Below are 20,386 nucleotides of genomic sequence, written 5' to 3'. Positions count from 1 at the left end.
TCTTTCCTGTGGCACTGTTCCTGACTCTGCCACACACTACTTGTGATGGAGCTGCAGGAAGTGTACAGGTCAAAGGAGAAATGAAGACCAGACAGCTTATTACAGCAGAAATCAGGACCTAAGAGCTCAAAGTGTAAAGTGTCTGGGACTCAGGAAGAATCTAAGATAGAGAAGTCTAGAGCTAGGCAAGTGATCTGTTTAGGTAGTTATGACTGGACCTCTTTAAGTACTTCCTGACCAGGCATAAAATGGATCTGAAGTGTAATCTGTTTGCACTCTCAATGCCCACTGATTGATAGAAGCTACATCTCTCATAGAGCACTCACCTTACAGTGCCTGTTTTCCTAAACAGAGTGGGAACTTAATTTCCTTTTTCCCAATCCCTGCTATCAGGGCCTTCTTTTAGGATCTCACCATTTCTATCCTTGATTAATGTCAAAGCATTCTTTTTGTATTATCTAACTTTAGCTTCATCCTCCTCAAGTTACCTAATCATACTGTTTCCCCCCTCCCCCGATTTATATCCTGTTATGAGTTTTTATAGATTGCAGTAAAAATCACACTCCTGTCTCTCTAGACAAAACTCTTTATGATCTTGTCCCTGCCTAGCATTTCAGCTCTTCATTTGCCAGTATTCAGCATAGACCTTTCATCCTGTGAGCTTCTGGTTTTCCAAACAATTGTGCTTTATTTCTCTATGCATTTGCCCATACACTTCTACACACCCCCAGCATCTTCTGTCTCTCCTACGAGTTGTTATTCTTGTTAATTTCAACTCATCTTTTAAAACACAGCTCCAGTTTCATCTTTATTGGAGACACTTGATAATCTCTCAAACTCTTATAAATTCTTTACTCTCTGCTGCTCAAATATCCTCTTCATATACTTATGATAGTACAAGTTATGTCATACTACAATTTCTAGTTTTGTTTTTGTTTTCTTTGCATAAACAATGGTTTTATTTTGACTTTATATTCCCAACACTTATCACAGAACCTGGATCCTAGCAATTTCTTAATCGGTATTTATTTGAATACTATAATAATGATAATATAATAAGAGGAGGAAAAAGCAAAAGTGTCTAATTACCCAGTCACCCACCCCCAATCCTCTCTTCCTCAAGCCTTTTACATATCAGTATGAGACCACTACCATTTACAGAACTGTTAAGATCAAAAGTCAAAACTTCATCGTTGTTACTTCTCTTTCCTTCATATTCATCACTTACTCTGTCAGCAGGTCCTGTTGGGCCAAATGTATTCCGACTCAAACTGTTTCTCATTTTTCCATCATTGCCCTCCTAGCTCTCATCATCTTGTTTTTTCTCTACGTCTATAGCTTCATACTAGTCTCTCTCTCTCTCTCTCTCTCTCCCTCTTTTTTCTCTACCATTTTCACATGAGTCTATTCTCCACATAGTACCTAGAGAGCTCTATAAGAAATGGAAATCCTGCCTTAGTTCTCCATGCAACTTCACCATCATACTCAGGATGAAATCCAGAGTTCTTTGCAAAGCTGACAAGTGTCCACAGAGCTGTGGCAGCTGCATCTCTTTCTATGTCATTTCAGCCACTCTCCTCTTCAGTCACTCCAGTCCACTCAAACTGACTTTCTTGCAGTTCCTCACTACGTGCCAATGTTTTTCTCACCTTGGGGACTTTGCTCTGTTGTGCCCTCGGTTGAGATGCTCTTCTTCACACCGTTCAGGTTCCTGATCAGACATCACCTCCGTGATTCCCTTTTACGGTTCTATTGCAATAACCCCCTGCCTACCCTTGGCTTCATTCTCTAAGCCTCTTATCTTTCTTTCTTTTCTTTAGGGCACTTAACACTAAAGCTTATATCACATATACATTTTGTTTACCGGTGTATTTTCTGATTTTTCAGTATAACATAAGTTTCATGATTCCACAAATTTTGTCTTCTTCACTGTCGTACCAGTGATATTTATTGAACACGTGAATTAAGCGATGCATTTCATATCTAGACTGTTTTTTTCTATGCTCCTTTTATGCTGCTTTATTAGAAGACCTTCCCAAATGTTATGACCATAATTCACAGTAACAAATACATAATACATCATGATACACACACTGAGACACATTCACGTAACTGATAAACACGTCTTACAGAACAGTTCTAACCTTTTTTTTTTTTTTTTTTTTGCGGTACGCGGGCCTCTCACCGCTGTGGCCTCTCCCGTCGCGGAGCACAGGCTCCAGACGCGCAGGCTCAGCGGCCATGGCTCACGGGCCCAGCCGCTCCGCCGCATGTGGGATCCTCCCGGATCGGGGGACGAACCTGTGTCCCCTGCATCGGCAGGCGGATTCTCAACCGCTGCGCCACCAGGGAAGCCCGGGAAGCCCTGAACAGTTCTTATCTTTACTACATGAAATGAATTCTCTTATTTTCAGTTTTCTTCTATTTTTCATAAAATTGATTTTACCACTTAGTAATGGGTTATAACCAGGGTTACTACTTATGGTTTCACAGGCTGTATCCTTCCAAAGGGGTTATAGCCAGATATATGTATATATATATATATATATATATATATATATATGTATGTATCTATGTAAAAATAAGAGTGGGTACATGTACACCTATCTGAAAGTACGTATTATATTAAATTTATTTTCAGAGTAACAGGGTTATAAGAAGACATAAATTGAATCTAACATGCCTGGAAATTAGGGCCTTGCTTTTCTATTCAACCAGCAATTTCTTTTGAAATATTGACTTGGCTTTGAGAAAAGATTCATTTTTTTTAATTGGGTTAACCATAAAACTTCGTTAAATCTAAAAATAATTAATAGATTTTGTATGAAGGAAAAAATTTTAAAAACACAGAAATAAAAGTTTTCATTTTTGTTAAGAAAATGTATGTGACAAAACTTAAAAGTGAATGCAAGAATAAATGAAAGTCATTCCCTTGAGTCGTGACCTTGGCCCTTCTAGCCAGGAGTGCCCAACTCCGGGAGTAAAAAGATGGGTGTACTCTTCTTTGTAAACTTGCCTTTAGAATTGAAGCCTGCCAGAATGATAAGTTCACATCTAGGGGCTCTGTGGAAAAATGTCACCCATGACGGAGGGTCAGAAACGTTGGAATAAGGTCAAGGAATTATTCCTGTATCCTTTTTTTTATTTTTAAGCCTGTAAATTTCACTAGGATTTGTCACGTTCACTCATCTTGTTGCATTTCTCAGGCAGAACACTAGTGAACAGCAAAGAGAATTTCATTTCTGTAAATTAATGTGCTAATTAGCAGCAGTCTTGGAGCTCTTGGAAAATTGCCATTTCATTTTATCGCGCATTAGAGATTGGGTATCCCAACCCTTGTATGCCTTTAAAAATCAAGAAACACCCCTACTAAAGTAGTTTTGCCCCTCGAAAGGGACACGTTAAATACAATGGGCCTCATGCACAGTTTCTGAGTACTCCATACTAGCCTATTTTGTACCATTTGTGCCTTTACTCTAGAATCTCTTTTTTTTTTAAGAGGTGGAATAAAGTTCTATAAAGTTTTAGCTCTTACATCTTATTATGTTGATGCACAATTGTGTTTGCATTTATAACATATTTTACATATATATATATATATACTGATATGCCCAGAAAAAGTATTATGCTAATAAACAAACTATATAAAAATGCAAAAAAATGTGAATGTCAAAGGCTGAACTGTTTTAATTAATATTTTAAAATTTTGGATGCTATCCCTTTAAAGGATGAGTTCCAGAAGTTTGCATTCCCATCTGGGATCTACCAGTATTGAGCTGAACAACCCTCACCAGTTAAATGGATTTTTCTTCATTTTGACAATTGCACACGAGTGAAATATTTGCCTCTTTCACTTTTCAGAATAATATTTTGGAAAGAAATAACACGTGCTCTTTCTCGGAAGAGCTCTCAACTTTTGTAAATCCAAGATAGACACGTGAGATATTCACTACTATCACCACACACACACACACACACATACACACACCCACACCAACTGAATTAATATATATGAGTGTTAATGTGAGTTATTAATTAATGCTACATGAATACTAAAGTGACATAAATGTACTCTTTGTTTCTGTCCATACTTCTTAGATTCACGATTTAGGACACCTGGCCTGGTCCTCTCCTTTATTTTCTTTCCTTCAACTGTTGCCTAAGAGGAGAGTTTGTTTTGTTCTTCATCTCTTATAACTCTTCTGTCATAATGGGCCCAAGACAGACTATTTTTAACTGATAAAGAGTTCACTGATTAAAATTTAATCACAAAATAGCCTAAGCCTTCTGGAAAGCTCTACCCCTGATTTTCATCCCGGAGGTCAATCCCAGTGACTGCTGAGAAGGATGTCCCATCCTCTCTGTCTGCTGCATCTCTTAGAAGTTGAAGAAAGATTCCTGTTTTGAAATATCATAAATCCTTCCTGTGCATCCCAGAACCTCCGAAAAAGAACCACAGCATTTTAAGAATCCTTTTTATAATCTGTAAAATGGAAAGAACACCAAAGGAAATGTCATGAAAAGGGTAGAGGATGAAGGCAATAATTGTGGGGCATAGAAGATCTGAGTGTTTCCATTGGGATAGGGGATTATGAGTGACACAGCTGAATGTAAAAGGGGGTAGGTAGTCACTTAAATAGCCTCTCCTTATTCACCCTTCCTGAAAAAGCAAACATATAAACAAACACACAAACACTAGTTCTGGAAAGAAAAAGGCGAAAATGTAATACGGTATAAGAAGCACTGCATCAACCAGTGTATCATGTGGCCTTGGTGCTGGTCTTGGCTCAACTGCCAAAGATCTACTTCAGTTCAGGAAAAATTGTTCTATTTCACCAGCGCGTTGTCTTTGACCTGCAGAGTGAGATGGTTGGCTTCAGTAAGTCCTCGAGCCCCTTCTAGTTCCATGATTCTGTAACGATATTTTTCTTTTTCAGAGACTATCTAACCTGTTAATAAATCCTTACATATTTGCTATTGCAAACCATTCCAGAAATTATGAAAAACAATAGTAACCAAAGTTGCCTACCATGCTAAATTAGGCAGAGTTTCCCAAAATTCTAATATAAGAGAAGTGGTGAGATAAACCGGTAGCTTGGTAACTCTTTAATTTTTCTGTTTAAAATATTCTAGAATTGAAATAAGTAGTTCTCAGCTGTTAATAGCTATGGGCAGTATGTAACACGATTTCCTATGAATACTATCCAGGGAAGCACAAATGAAAGCGATCCCACGGAAGTGATAAGTCATAGGCTGGCAGCTTTTTAAAAGCTACTGCATACGTTATTCTAAGTCTTTTCTCTAGAAGCCAATCAAATGAGGACTATTTGGGAACACTGGCATTAGCTTACTAGACGATGGCATTTGCATCTTGAATTATTCTGTTAGATTCTAACCTTGGCACCATATAACCCTTTTGCTGAAATATTTATAATTGCCTAGTAACATGGGAAATAAACAATTTATTCCTATTATCTGTGTGCATGTTTTGATACAGAAGAAGCAAACTGTGAATGACTAGATACTAATAAGATCATGGAATGTCCCCAGCTTGTCATAATGGCTAGTAACAAATATTTGCATCAAGCTTTGGTTATCCAAATATTCCTTGTGAAAAGTGCCTGAGTGGGTTTGATTTCTCTAACCTTGCAGAATCATTTTATTCTATTGTTTCTGTGATGGATATTCAGGGTAATGCAGTCCAAAGCCTTCAGGCAATGCATGAATTGAATGTTTGCTATTTGTGTAGCATGTGGTTTCTAAAGCATCTAATTTGGGAGTGATTTAGTAAATACAATCATCAAGAATGTGGTGATGTTTTTCCCTTTGGTTTTGCATAGGGGGATTTTGAGAAAGTCTCCCCCCAACCATAATTTATAAGCAAATGTGGGAAATAGCCTAACTTAATGCTGGTAAGAAGCAAAGTATATATATATTTGGCAGTTGGTGACCGAGTTTTAGGGAAAGAAATGTTTTCAACTAGCTGCCTGGATCCACATTATAGAATAGCCACATTTTCATGTCATAACTTTTGTGTTACCTGACAGAAAAGCTCTCAAATTATTATACAAGAGCGCTAACACTAAATGACTTTGATTAAAAAGATCATCTTTGTAGGACACACATGTATTGTCATGGACATTATCTGCAAACCTGAGCATAACATCAAAAGGAAAAGGCCTCATTGCAAGTCAGAACTGTTTTAATTTAATGAGCTAATATTAAAAAGATTCACATAGTATATCTTTCACCATGTTTCAGCTGGAAAGCATTCATTAAGGAAAATCTATGCTAATGTTAGCAGCATAAGCAGAATTCCAAATAAGGAAGAACACAACGAACATCCCGAAAAGCCCTGTGGTCTCCTTAAAGGATTTACTGCTCGGCTCATCCTGTGGCAGCCGCTGCCCCATCACAGCCTCCCAGCACCTTGCCCACGTCGCTGCAGTGCTCATGGGGGCTCCCGAGACAAGTTTCCCCTGGCTACCATCACCACTGATAGTGACGGGACACTGACTGCTTTGGAAAAGCTTCGAACCAGCTCCCGTTTGGTGGTTTCAAAGCTTGACCTATTTTAGTCTTGACTTCTTTCTTATTCCCTTGAGAAAAATGTATCTTTGCATGATCAGAAAAAAAAAAAAAAAAGCCAAAATGAGTTCCAAATCTCTTTAGATGGTAAACAGCATTGTATCAGCTAAATACAAAGAGATACATGCAAAAGAAGAGAGAGAGGATATTTCTCTTTCCACTCTCCATGGAGTAGGGTGGTGTGTCCGAAGAGATACCGTTTGGAAAAGTTCTTCACACTTTAAAGATACCAACTAAGTGACCTTGAGCAAATCACCTCTTCCACATCTGGGTCTTGGTTACCTCGCATACAGAATATGGAATTAGACTAAATTCTTCTTGCTCTGAAAATAACCTATCCAAAGTTTTCAGAACTTTGCCTGGTAATGTTTGGTTGTTATAGGAAATCTGAAGTGGTGGGGTGGGCAGGGTGTGTGTGGGGGGTGATAGATAGGAGGGAAGCTTTGCCAGAATGTGCAGAAAATTCTGGAGCCCCGCACACAGTAGAAGTGGTTCTTGAAGTTGGCTTTTAAGCCTTAATGGTTAGGAGATAGAATCATGGATTAACAAGAATTTTCACAGCAATTTTCTTCCAATGGAATTCGTAGATTTCTCCATCTAAGTAAAATAAAGCAAGAGGAAATTTAAAAGGATTAAAATGTTCCACATATTTACATTTCAAAATATCCAAACTTACACAAAAGAAATTGGCCCAGGGGAATACTCAATGGATTTGTTGGCTCCCTGGACAGACAGCGTCCTATATACATGGACATTTAACTAATTTAAGTCAGTAGATAAAATGTTCATAATTATATGTAGATAAATCTAATATTTCTAAGTTTGAGGTGTTTTTTTTTTTAACTCATCTCCCACAGCGCTTCGCGAAATACATTAGTTCTTTCATATTCTAAACTTTTATGGTCAAAAATAACAATTGAGCCCAATGATAAATGATATTTTTAACAACCCGTTTTCCTGGAATGGCGGGGAGGGGCAAAAGGTAATAAAAGATTACATCTTAGAATGATTTTACTTTACAGTTAAAGTTAGTTTTAGTATGTCCTTTAATCTAGTTTTTATTCTGAGTTGAATTTAAATCCCAAATAAGAGATTATTCATAGAGACAAGGCAATCATATGACTTACAGTTATTACATTTAAAATTTCATAACTGTATGTTCTGCAATAAATAGGTGTTTGAAAATAAAATGTTGTGAAAATGTTTTAGACACACACATCAGGAACTGGACACTCGGGGCTCTATCCCCTTCAAAACGTCATCTTAAACCAGTGAGTGGGCATTGATCAAAATAGTACTAAAAGCGAATTTTGGAATTATTTTTCACAACCTGTGACATGTTCTTCAAATTATAGACTACCATCAAAGATTGAGAACCTTTTTTCTCTGAGCATTATTTTGGTTTGAGGAAGAATGATAATTCATTCAAAGCAAGTCTAATCCATAAACCAAACATTCCAAACTGGGTAATACCATTTCCGGGGTCTAAAATTGTGATGCCTAGGTAATAAGACTGACTCTCTTGTGTGACTAATGGAAGAAATGACCAAATAAAGAACTTTGTACGCCAAACCCAGTGAGGTGGGACAAAGTGCAAAAGCTCACTCTTTACAAATGGCAGTCCTGGGAGAAAATAGTTAACTGGCTGGAACCCAAGGTACAGAATATACGGTCACTCCAGTTTCTAACTTCTCTGCTCATAATTTTTTTCTCTTTCAAGCTATAAATGCAGTGAAAGTCATGCAAAGTGTTGCCGTAAAGTAATGAGTAGATACACTTAAAAGTAGCAAATTAATATGCCCATAACCAAATGAGTATCGTCCTTTAAATGAGCTATCTTGGAGCCATACCTTCTACCGTCTTTGTTCATAACTTGTTTTGAAACTCATCTTTTAGAACTATCTTCTGAATGTGTTCATGACTCACACAAGAAGACTGGTCACTGATTACATCACCCAGCCTCTTAAAATCTTTCTTTTCTTCTTCTTCTTCATGACCTAAAACAAGCTAGATCACCTATCTGTCCACCAGTATTGGCACTGAATGATATTACAAATCCTCTCAATACACAATAATTTGACCTCACTGCAGATTTACAAGCAGGATGCCCGCCAAGAATGTAATTTTAAAGAGAAGAATGACCACACAAATGGAATAAATACAGGCTCCTGATGTGATGCCGCTAAATTAAAAGACTTATTTGAAAATGTAAGTTTGAGGTTTTTCTGTTAGATGGCTTTTATTGCTTTATACTCCGGCCTCTATGTTTTATATAATTTTGGTACCCCAAATTAGGAAACAATTATATGGTGCTTGAATGAGATCTGCCAGTGGAACTGATTGCACTATCTTAGAAGGAAGTAACTAGGTGAAAACAAGTATATACTGAGTGTTTTAAGAGGGTCGAATATATTTTACTAGACTAAGATATGAATTTTTAATTCACACATACTTTCCCTCAGAAAGACAAAGATTATATTTTCAAGGAATTAGCCTTATGTGAAAACACTAGCGTTTCAAAGATTTCTATCACACATCCTACGTGAGATATGGAGGGGAAAAGGAAAGTGGAGACATTCCTCGAAATGTTCTAAATCCATGAGGTATAGAAGGTAATTAAATTATCCACACCAAAAAATTAACTTCCTGGTGCAAAATAAATTGGAAAAGGACCATCTCTCTTTACACCCCCAAGGAAAACAGGAAGGAACATCTTTAGTTTTCACTTTCCTTCAAATTTAGTAGGGCTCATTCTTCAATTCGATGATTTGCTGGGGAAAAAAAATGGAAACTATTACTTTTTTCATGAACTGAAGAATGACAACTTTTGTTACTTTACAAAATGAGGGTTGCAATAAAACAGATACTCAAGCTTAAACCCTTTCTTTGTGTTTGGGCTCATAATTCTTCCTCTGCTTTGCATGTCTGGAACTCACATGATATCAAGAGTATCCTAATTTTAAATAAATTAATACATTACATAATCTTCTTAGCAAGCAGAGATTAGATTACTTTTTTCATATTAAAATAAACCAGCAAAACAACTGAGAGGACACATCTTAGGACATATTCATTTTTATAAAATCATTTAAATCAACCTAATTCCCCTTTGCAAGCATGGATATATCGAACCATATTTCTAAATATATCCTGTGCACTTTGCTTTGAAAATAAACTCCAATGAGAAGGAATACAATTAATACCTCACTTAGATCTTAAACATGCAAATACCATATATTTTGGCTTTCTGAAGTAATGGAGCCAGGATCATTTTATAGTTGAAACATGTGAGAAACATTTGACACTTGTAATCAAGGCTTCAGAGATGCCTGCATGCGTTATTTTAAATACTTTCTGCATCTGTGATCATTTCTACTTCTCCTTAGGCATGAAGCTTTCCTACCCATCATCCCTCTCTCAACACACACACACACACACACACACACACACACACACACACACACACAGATAATACATCCCCCAAACTAAGATGATCAATTAAGCAAAATAACTGTTCAATTAAACAAAAATTCAATCAAATTGATCATTACATTTATTTTAAGATATTCTACCATATCTTTAGCATCAAGTCATTTCAGTCAATTAGAATGATCAGTGAAAGAGGAGAAAAATATATTTGCCCATATGTATAAATACCATCTAATAAAGACGGGATTTTGTTGGTTTTTGGCAAGATGTTTCCTAAATATCTCCGAAACCATATTGATATAAATGGGCCATTGCTTTCTTCCGGGGAATTTTTTATAGTGAGAAAATGGGCAAGGAAAGAATATCTTTATGTACCTGAAACATTCGTAAGTATTTAAAAATGGACACATTGTCTACACACCTGGTTGCACGTTTTCCTCATTATTTCATTTAGCAGTTCCTGTGACTTTGATTCTCGACAACATTTTAAGGTGAATGTACATACACCACACACACACACACACAAATATCTCAGCATACAAAACAACAAGGTTATCTGAAACGAACATGAAACAACTATGGAATTCATAGCTATGTATCCTTTTTAAATTACATTTGCAAATGGTCACACTGCACATCTGTGGTTTGCTCCAAATAAATGTAAGATTAGAGCATTACCTTTTAAACCTGCAGATTCTTCTTTCTGTAAGCTTTGGCTCCAGCAAATCTCAGCTCTTCTTATTACAGGCCTTCTCACATGCCCCCAAGTGAGGAGCGCTTTGCAAGCTTTTTGGCAAGATGTGTTGTTTAAGCTGAGCTATTTATCTGATAAACATTTTCACTATAACTCAGTGTTTTTAATTTTTCCCCTTTGTCTTAAATAACTGACAAAATTCTAAACTGTAAAAGTAAAAGGAAGAAAAAAAAAAGAACCCGGGGTAATTATTATCTTCACAAAAGTATCTACCATAATATTGTTCAAATAACAACTGTCCTTCCTTATTCCCTTAAAAGTGATTTACCTAACATTTTCACATGATTGACTATCATAGAATCTTTACAATTTTTTTTTTTTACAAAGGGCTTGCAATGATGTGGGAAAATTCTAAAAACATACTTTGGAATAAAAGTATAGGATACTAAGTTAGGTAAAATTCATTATATTAAATTTATATAAAAAGCAAAATCCTAGGAAAAAAAAAAGACTGGAAGGAAATATTCCAAATATTTCCAGTAGTTGCCTATGGTCGTTAGGATTGTAGATGATGTGTTTTCTTATTACACATTTTTTTCTATTTTTTTCAGATTTAACACGGTGGTTAAAAAATGGAAAAAAATAATTACAAAGATGTTTTTTCTTTAACAAAAGGGATTCTGTGAAAACTTTTAAAGTGTTACCTCTCTGGTATAAGGCAAGAGAGACATAAATGATTTTTAAAGATATAAAAACTTAAAAATTTTTTTCTTAACAGATTCAAACAATGATTTTAGTAGAGACTAGATAATTTATGTGATTTAGAGTCTCTGAGAGTAAATTCCAAATTATAAGAGAAATTGTATTGACCCAATACTACCTATATGGAGTGTGTTGATATTTAAAAATTCTTCCTGTTTGACAATACATTTATTCTCAGGTGATAGTTCTGATTCTTTCATGTGGATTTTTAGAGTAGCATTTAACTAAATAAATTTTTTATTTGTGCTACAAATAAAAAATTGTGCATAAAGCTAAAGGTAATTTTAATAATACTAAAGTCCTTTTTAGATATATATTTAAAAGATTCTTAGTTGGCCAGCAGAATTCTCTCTTCTTCTAATTATATTCTACAGTTTTCTAATTGCAAGGTATCATTCATATATTTGGTAAACAAATAGTTTAAGGGATTTTTTTCCCAATTAGGTATAATAATATTTTGGGTTTACTGTGATTAGCAACCCTTTTGATATTATTTTCGTTAGAAGAAATCAAGGTTTTACACCAATTAAATTATTTACAGAAAAAAAATCTGCTTTATAAATCATTCTCACACATGCTTCTTGATTCTTTTATGTAGATTAAAACAGAATTTGTAAAGCATATTAAGTATTGATTATATTGTCTGAAGGTATACATGATAATTAAAAATTCTTTTCCCAAATTGTATGCAGAAAGCAGACAAAATGTAGGTAAAGGAACGGCAAGTAAAAACGGTCTGCGTTCCAGTTGTACATGTATACACAACAATTTGAAAATACAAATTTTGTTCCACTGAATGGTAAAGAATTATTTCTTTTTCCTTCTTTGCCTAAAGGTCATCTGTAATTGAGGACAAGGTAGGAAGGGTCCAGAGGCTGAGTGTGGCTTTGATCTAGATGTCCAGCCTTTCTCAGTGCAGATCATTCTGTGGAGAAAGGTAGGAGTCATATCAATGAATTGGTTGCCTTCCTAAAGGTTATCAAGGCCCCCTTTTCCCTTCTCTCCTGCCGCCTCTCCGACACCACACCCTTTGTGAGCACTTCTGTATTTCTGCAGCAGTTTGACTTTGTCTGGCAGAAATTGTACTCAGGTATAATACTAAGCCTTAAACCTGTTCATCTTTATTTGTACCTGGTTACCCTGATTTTACTCTGAGATTCATAGCATGTGTTTTCATCTCTGACCAACTGTATCAAATCATTTAAAAATATATATAGCATGTGTTATTTGATTTTGGATAAGCAGAATATTCTCATTCTCAAAAAAAGATCAGAATGCCATTTTTTATATAAATCACTTCATATGATTCTTTCAAGTATTAGGGCAATAATATTGATACTATGGATTTTCTTTTGAAATAAAAAGAACAGCACTAAATGCTCCAAATTAGAATGAATCCTGGAAATGTAAAAAAAAAAAAAAAAAATATATATATATATATATATATATATATATATATATATATATAGAGAGAGAGAGAGAGAGAGAGAGAGAGAGAGAAAAAACAGAGAACCTAGGTCCATTTATGGAGTTCTTTGGAAATACTTTTATCATGTTTTTACTTTTATTACAAATATTAATAAAAACATGAAGAAAGATTAAAATCATTCTAAATAGCCTTTTACCAATTATTTAGACCACGTTGTACAATTTGAAAACTTGGCAGTAATTTTATCAAACATCTTATAAATCACTGTCAGAGTTCTGTTAAACGGTCATTTTGAATTACACTATAACCAATTATTTTTATAATCAAATATTTCATCAATTATCAAATGCATTAATCTTTTATCCTATTTAGATAAAAATAAGTCAGCTATTTCCCCAAACAGTGCTTCTTGTAATTACTTTTGTAGAGCTAATTTATGTTCACATCATTATGTACTTTTTTCTGTCAAACAAGAGTATTTTTCGCTGAAGAGATAATATAGCTTTAATTTCAATCCCCATACTATTTAATTGAATAAATATTTATATTTACAAAAATACTTTGAATACTGTTCTAACCTTAAAGAGGTGATGATGACAGCTATACACTTGTTTCCAAGTAATGTCTTAGAGTTATAGGGAAAATTCTTTTGGAGAAGAAGAAATCCTATGACAAGGTTACAGATACTTTCACATCTTGCTTATGTCATTCTATCTTCTTTAATATAGATAGACTAAATATTGCATTTAAAATAACTATAGAATTTTTTTGGTATAAAATAAGTATTCACTATTGCATGTTAAAATAAAAATATATAATTTTAACGTTACATACCTTTCATTTGGAATATTTCCATTTCATTTAATGCATTAATTCAGCAGTATGTTTTAATAATTACATACCTCTAATTGCCATATGTACTATGTATGTGGTTAAGGTAAAATACAATTCGAGTATATGGTGAATGCATTTGGTTCTTAGACATAATTTTTGCAGTATTTACTACCAATTTGAATATTCTTTGTGTTATATTTTATGCTATGAACCCTTGTGGTAGCATCACAAAACATCAGAATAAGTTTTTATCTTCAATCAGTTATGTAAAAGTAGATCTCAGGGTACATAGGAAATAATTACATTTGTAAATGACTATTTGCACATTATTATATTTATCTATAATTTTTTCCTAACATTTTGAATAACAAATTCTTTTAACTTTAAAAAAATCTGTCAACATAAAAACATCTATTCACTCTTTTAATCATGGCAGGACTATTTTCTAGGGAACTCTATCTGAAAATTTAACAAATATTGCTATTGAATAATATTAAATTTAATAATTGAGAATAAATTTTTATTTTGAAAAATTCCCTATGTTTTTCTATTCTCTAATAAAATATTAGTTCATTTTTATGGCACAATTATTAATCACTTTTGCCCATGTAGCCTGGTTGTATATTATATTACACAGTCTTAACACTTGCCTTCCTGAGAAAATCCAATTCTAATGCTAACAGATAGAAAAAGCTTCTGCATGTGATATTTCATCCCCAAGAAAAATAATTGTTGGTTTTCTCTGAATATCATTTATAAGGCAAAAGACAGTTATTTTTTCCAAACGTGATCGGTAAGCGTCCATTTTCATATCATTTTTAGTAAAAGAAGCAATCTCATTTAGGAGGCAGGCCATTTAAATGTAAGTGTGTCCTAGTATGAAAATAAGCTCGTCACACTCCTCTCTAATAGTGAAGGATTTCAGTTTCCCTTTACACAGACATTTGCACCTAGCATTTTCCAATTCTGTAATGCAAACATTCACAGAGAGGTTAAATACAGTGTTGGCTTTGCAATATGTATGCAGAAGAGCAGCGCACATTTTGCACAGGCTTCCTTGAATTTAACCCTGGGTCAGCAGACATGTTTAAATGTTGACTTGAACATAAATGGCGCCTACCAAAAGAGAGTCGAGTGGAAAGTTTTTATAAAATGTCACAATTGATGTAAGAACTAGATCTGGAAGGGAAAAGACAAAAGGTGGGAAAGATGTTCCAAAATCACTTGGTTGAACATATATTTCATCCTTTTAATTTGATTACTGTATCCAATCACAAGGAGCCAAGTTGGAGTTACAACTATCCACTAACATTTTCTTTTCTACATTCCTGGTATGTTCTCTCACTTTCCAACTCTTCTATTTTCAGGCAGTTGTACCATATGAAACTGAAAGCAATTGTTCTGATTCATGGTTTAGGAGGAGTAGCTGATTAATCCCATGTCAGCCGTCTTGACCCTACGTGGAAAATAGAACCTTAGACGGCCCACTCAACAATCTATCAGGGAACAGAGTTGTGTGGCTTGCCTTGCTCTTAAGTGTAATGAAAGTTTAGGGCAACGTGGGACAGTGATGGAAGGCCCCATCCTCCCTTTTAACCTATGTTTCAAAAGAACATTCTGGTGTGGGGTGAGAATGCAATGGGGAGAGAAGATGACCAATTAAGATTTTCTGGGACCAAATCTTAGTTTTCCAAATATTTTATTTGTGTCCTCTATGAAATGCTTTAAAACATTTTTTTCTTAAGCGTAATTACTGTTTTAAAAAAATAATAACTGGTTGTATGTGTTTATCTTAACCCTTTAAAATTTCAATCTTGGCGTTTTTTTTCTCCTCTTTGATGTCTGCAGAATGTTCCTCCACCTTTTGTGCAGAGATCTAATTGTACTTATTATAAAATAATTGCAAATAACTCCAAATTTCAGAATCCTGTGTAATAAGACACACTCAATTTTAAAGAAAAATGTACATGTTATATTTAAAAAACACAAAAGACAAGTTTTGAGGAATCCACTTAGTCCTAGATATCGATAATTTTCACAAAAGCCTTAAACCGAGCATGTATTTCTACTATAAATTAGGAGAAAACCTTCGTATTTTGTAAAATGTTCTCAGAGCTTACAACTAAAATAAAGAGATAGAGTGGAATTACATCTTTTTCAAAGAGGACCACAGGCACAAAGGCATGAATGTGTGAATTTTATTTACAACTCTAAAGCAGATTGAAATGCCAAAGCAACTTGAAAATCTGTCAAATAATGCTAAATCTTAAACACAGGGTGCTGTAATGGTGGTCACAGAGTCCAAGTTGGATTTCAGTATTGGAAGCCATGCATAACTATTAGTAAAAGAAAAGAAACACACACACACACACACACACACACACACACACACACACACACAACTACCTAGCATAACTAGACAAAGCTGAAATGTGCTGAAATCTCCCCGTGCAAACTGCATAATAGCACTTGCAGTGGCCCCTTTCTGTCACCCACCGTAACCATCAAGCCTGATGCTGCTGCAGTCAGGTGCACGGCCGCAGAGCTCTGATGGTTGGCTGCAGAGAATTCCGAGGAAAGACACATTTGTGCAATTTTTCCTTGGACAATAATCAACAGTACTTTTTGATACATTTAGATTTTTTCCTAAATCAATTGGAAACAAAGTGTGCAGGATTTTCTTCTGCCTTCTCCTAAAGTGGAGGTTTTATTTTGACTGAATCCTTCACTAAGAACGTGCAGCCTTTTGATCAAGTATCATTTGCATTTCTGTATGGGGCCGGGTTTTATGTTCTTTTCATACATACTGTCTCCTACGTGTATCATGTTGGTTCGTGCTAGTCACCATTTAAAACACTAGGTACCAAGTGTCGGCTTGTGAACAGAATCCATATGTATAAGCAGAAGACAATAGGATAGTGCAATTTAAAATTCAAAATTAATAGGTCTTTTGAATGGAACATATTTTTACTATGGGTATTTTAAGTATATGCTCAGATACAAAATGCGATATTTTGGTTTTTAAATGCTGCATCTTCAGATTAGCCCTGTCTCTTAATTTTTTTTAAAAAAAAAAAGAAAAACAAACAAATGAAATGCTTCTCAAGGCTTTTCTTCAGAGCCAAGCACTCTGCATGTTCCGTCAAGGTGGGTAGCATGAAAAAATAATAATAAAACAAACTCTACGTTTACATTATGTAGCCCAAAGAGTTCTTAAACAAGAGGCTCTGGTTTTACAAAAAGTTGGCTTTCGGGAGGTCAGCAAGCACACTGCTTTGTGTACAAAAATGGAAAGAATTTGTAAGGGCACGTATATGTGTGTGTGAAATCATCTTTATCTACATCATTTTCTTTTAAAAGGTCAACAATTTTTTTTTTCCTTGCTTCACGGAGAAATGTTCTTTTACCACCCTTATCTCAAAAAGCTGGTAAAAAACCAGTTTTCCCCTTTTCTCCAATTTTGAAGGCATCCTTTCATAAAGAAATGACCAGACCCTGTCTGCTTCATTTATCCATGTGTGGCTATTAAAACTGCCTAGATCTCAAACACACACAAACACCTTGTCAATAAAGTAGTAAATTAAACGACTGGCATTAAAAAAAAAAAAAAAAAAAGGAAAAAAACTTCCGGTAAATTTTCTCATCAGCAGCCAAATATTTTGCTCCCAAAATAGATTAAAGCTTAGAGCTTTAACATTTGACAAAATTTTAATAAGACAGGCTCTGAGTTTAGCAAAAAGTGTATTATAACAGATATGGAGTAGTCATTCATTTTATCATTTTTAAGAAAAGTATTTCAGTTTAACACAGTTTTTCTTAAAAGAACAACAGCTTTATTTACGAGGTTCCACATAGCACATTTTTTTGAAAAATATGATTCAAGTTTGCGTTTGAAGCATTGTGATAGCGTTCATCAAAAATAAAGCTAAGCAGAATACAAATTACGTATCTCTCAGTCAGAGAGAGTTGAGGCTCTAATGTCAGGAATATATTATTGGAGGAAAGCCTTTTAGTGTCTTCACTAATCGGATGGTTCTTTCTGCTTTTCCTCACCTACTGAGCAAGGCAGCATGTAGTATCTATGAAGATGCTTGATGTTTCTTAGATAATGTGGTTTGGAAGATGCTGTTTGCAAGCTTATTTGCTTCTGGGTTGTGTTCATAAAGCAGGAGAATATAATTCACTTCTGCATATCTGGCTAGACTGGACAAATCAAGGTGACAATCCGTGGTTAGCTCTGTCAGGCCCTTTGTCCCACTGCTGCTGTAAATGGAAGTACAATGGGAGCAAAGTGGAATATATAACAGTCCAGCTGCCTTATTGTGACAGCCCAGTCCCACCATTGCTGTGTGTCAGCTCATGTTTGTGTACCGGTAGCCAATCCATAAGACGACAATGCAAATAGTGTGAAAAGTCTTCTAGAAGATAACAAATCATGTTGGGGGTCGAGGTGCGCGAGGAGAGGAAAAGGGGAGGTTGGACACATGTCTTAGAAAAATAATGATCCGTAAAAGGTTATATTTTTGGTACAGTGATTCCATTCAAATGCAGGGCCCTCATCGCCATTCTGGCATGTGTTTCAAAGACGCAGGTAGGCGCTTATCCTTCAATTTATCCTACCATTTGTGTATGCAAGTTTCTGCATTAATGTTACTTTTAGGGCTATTTATATTTCACTTACGCATGCAATTAATCATCTTTACTGTGTTGATGCTACTGGCGTCAGCAGTGTGACTTAATTAAATTTGAAATTATAGTACAGTAAATATAGGCTTCCAACTAGCCGGTCCAAATTAAATGCTGTGGTCTATTTCTTACCCATGGTGTTTTCCAATTTAAGTGTTCATTTGAAAGGTTACATTTCAGGCGGAAATCAGGCTTCTTTTTCAAAAACTTAACTGTTGCTATACTAGAATAGCTCTCTTTCAGTGAGTATTCTTATCTATGATCTCTCTTTGCAGTATATAAGTACAATGTCATCTGTATTGATTACCTTACCTTTGCTACTTATCTGATTGGATAACTAATATTCTTTAAGGGACGTTTTTACCCCCTTCATACATTTCCCTCTGATACATCAGCCCTGAGCTGCCTTAAAAAGGTCTCGCCTCCATTTTGTTTCAGGCTGGAAATCAAGCAATTAGCCCACAGAATGGAGGTTCTCGGATCTGCTCTATATACTGGCTCTCAGATGGGTAGTTTTACCTGTTTGAAAGCCCAGGCAGAATGATTTACTGTTGATCTGGTTAAACTGGCCTCTGAAAAATATTCTTACGATGTCAAAGAAACGACTCTTGCTTAGCAGAAACCTTAGGAGCTCAAGATCTCTGTGGTGTTATCAGTAGAGAATTAAACTCTGTGCAAGACTTGCACATTCCTGCTCTTCTTCCTTGATAGCAGGAACAATTAAACTATTTTTTCAAAAATTCCACTGTCAAGTGCCAGGCTCTAAAACACTGCTCACTTAATTTCGTTAAATGTGTATGTGTTATGTATTACAGCCTTCTTCAAATAGTTCATAATATATCTAGCAAGGTATCTGACCAGAGACATAGATGCACTCCTATCATGTATACAATACAGGGTTTGAATGCTAGGAAATTTGTCATCCGTAAAGTGCAGCACAGGACTTGTGTGTAAAAAGCACAAGCTCTTTTTCTTTTTCTTTTCTTTCTTTCTTTCTTCTTCTTCTTTTTTTTTTTAATGCAGTGCTGCCTTGTCTGCACTTTTTGAAATTGCATATTTATCAGTTCATGAATTATTTATGAGATTGGAAAAGGTTGGGGGGTGAAGCACTGAGAGGATGAGGAAGAAGAACATACAAAAAATATATGCTTGAAATACTTGGGACGGGAGATGCTTTTAATGTGAATGCCAGCAATTCTGCTCAAGAATAGCTGTATTTTGATTTTTGGGTGTATGTTTGGATTCAGCCTTATATATTTTGGTATTTAAACATTGCTTTGCTGTGCTGTCTGCTTGCTTTCTGAGGAAATTAGGAAGAGCATAGTACGTTTAAAATTTGGTGAAATGGGGACGAAAATGAACAGAGCATTTCAAACCCTTTTAAAGTGTAGAGTATTTAATAAGTTTTAATCTTTTGTCTGTCAGCCTCCATTGTTGTCAAGAAAGAGCTGACAGATTGAGGGTTAATGAAATGTTTCATAAATTAGAAATGAAACTATCAGCAGAATGTCCAAAGTAGAACTCAAGCATTGTTCACGCAGGAGCTTTGGACCAGTAGAATAGCCCCTTCTTAAATCCAGTCCCTCCCAGTCTCGTGGGGGGAAAAATAAGCCTCCCATATCCACTGGCTGAGAACATATATTCAGCTTCTTTCCTTACAGAAATCTATGTTTTCTGCTTGGTTTTGGCAGGATGATATTTTTCACTTATCTTTCTCAAAAACAAACTAAAAGCACAAGAAAGAGGAAAACAACCTCCAAAGTGACTTTAAAACCAAGAAACTCAATGCTAAGAATTTCATTAGTGAGTGTAAACATGTTAACGGGTAGAACGACACCAAATATAACGTAGGATCCTAAATCTTCTCTTTCCAGAGCACTTCACTGGGCTACGTGTGTGTGGAAGGAGGGCTTATGGGAAGAGAAGAAGTGGATGTATTTAGGACCCTGCTGTAACTTCTGAAT

At 35.3% G+C, this 20,386-nt stretch overlaps 1 long non-coding RNA gene across 4 annotated transcripts in view; it reads left to right on the top strand.

Moving 5' to 3' along the window:
- LOC136792884 (uncharacterized) overlaps positions 1 to 20,386 on the top strand; it is a 446,126-nt gene that overhangs the window by 284,008 nt on the left and 141,732 nt on the right. The gene's annotated exons all lie outside the window — the stretch shown is intronic.

The sequence above is a fragment of the Kogia breviceps genome, chromosome 17 (assembly GCF_026419965.1).
Source record: "Kogia breviceps isolate mKogBre1 chromosome 17, mKogBre1 haplotype 1, whole genome shotgun sequence".
In the NCBI taxonomy this organism is placed as follows: domain Eukaryota; kingdom Metazoa; phylum Chordata; class Mammalia; order Artiodactyla; family Physeteridae; genus Kogia; species Kogia breviceps.
The sequence above is the reverse complement of the archived record's forward strand: the minus strand, read 5'-3'. Positions and strand labels throughout refer to the sequence as shown.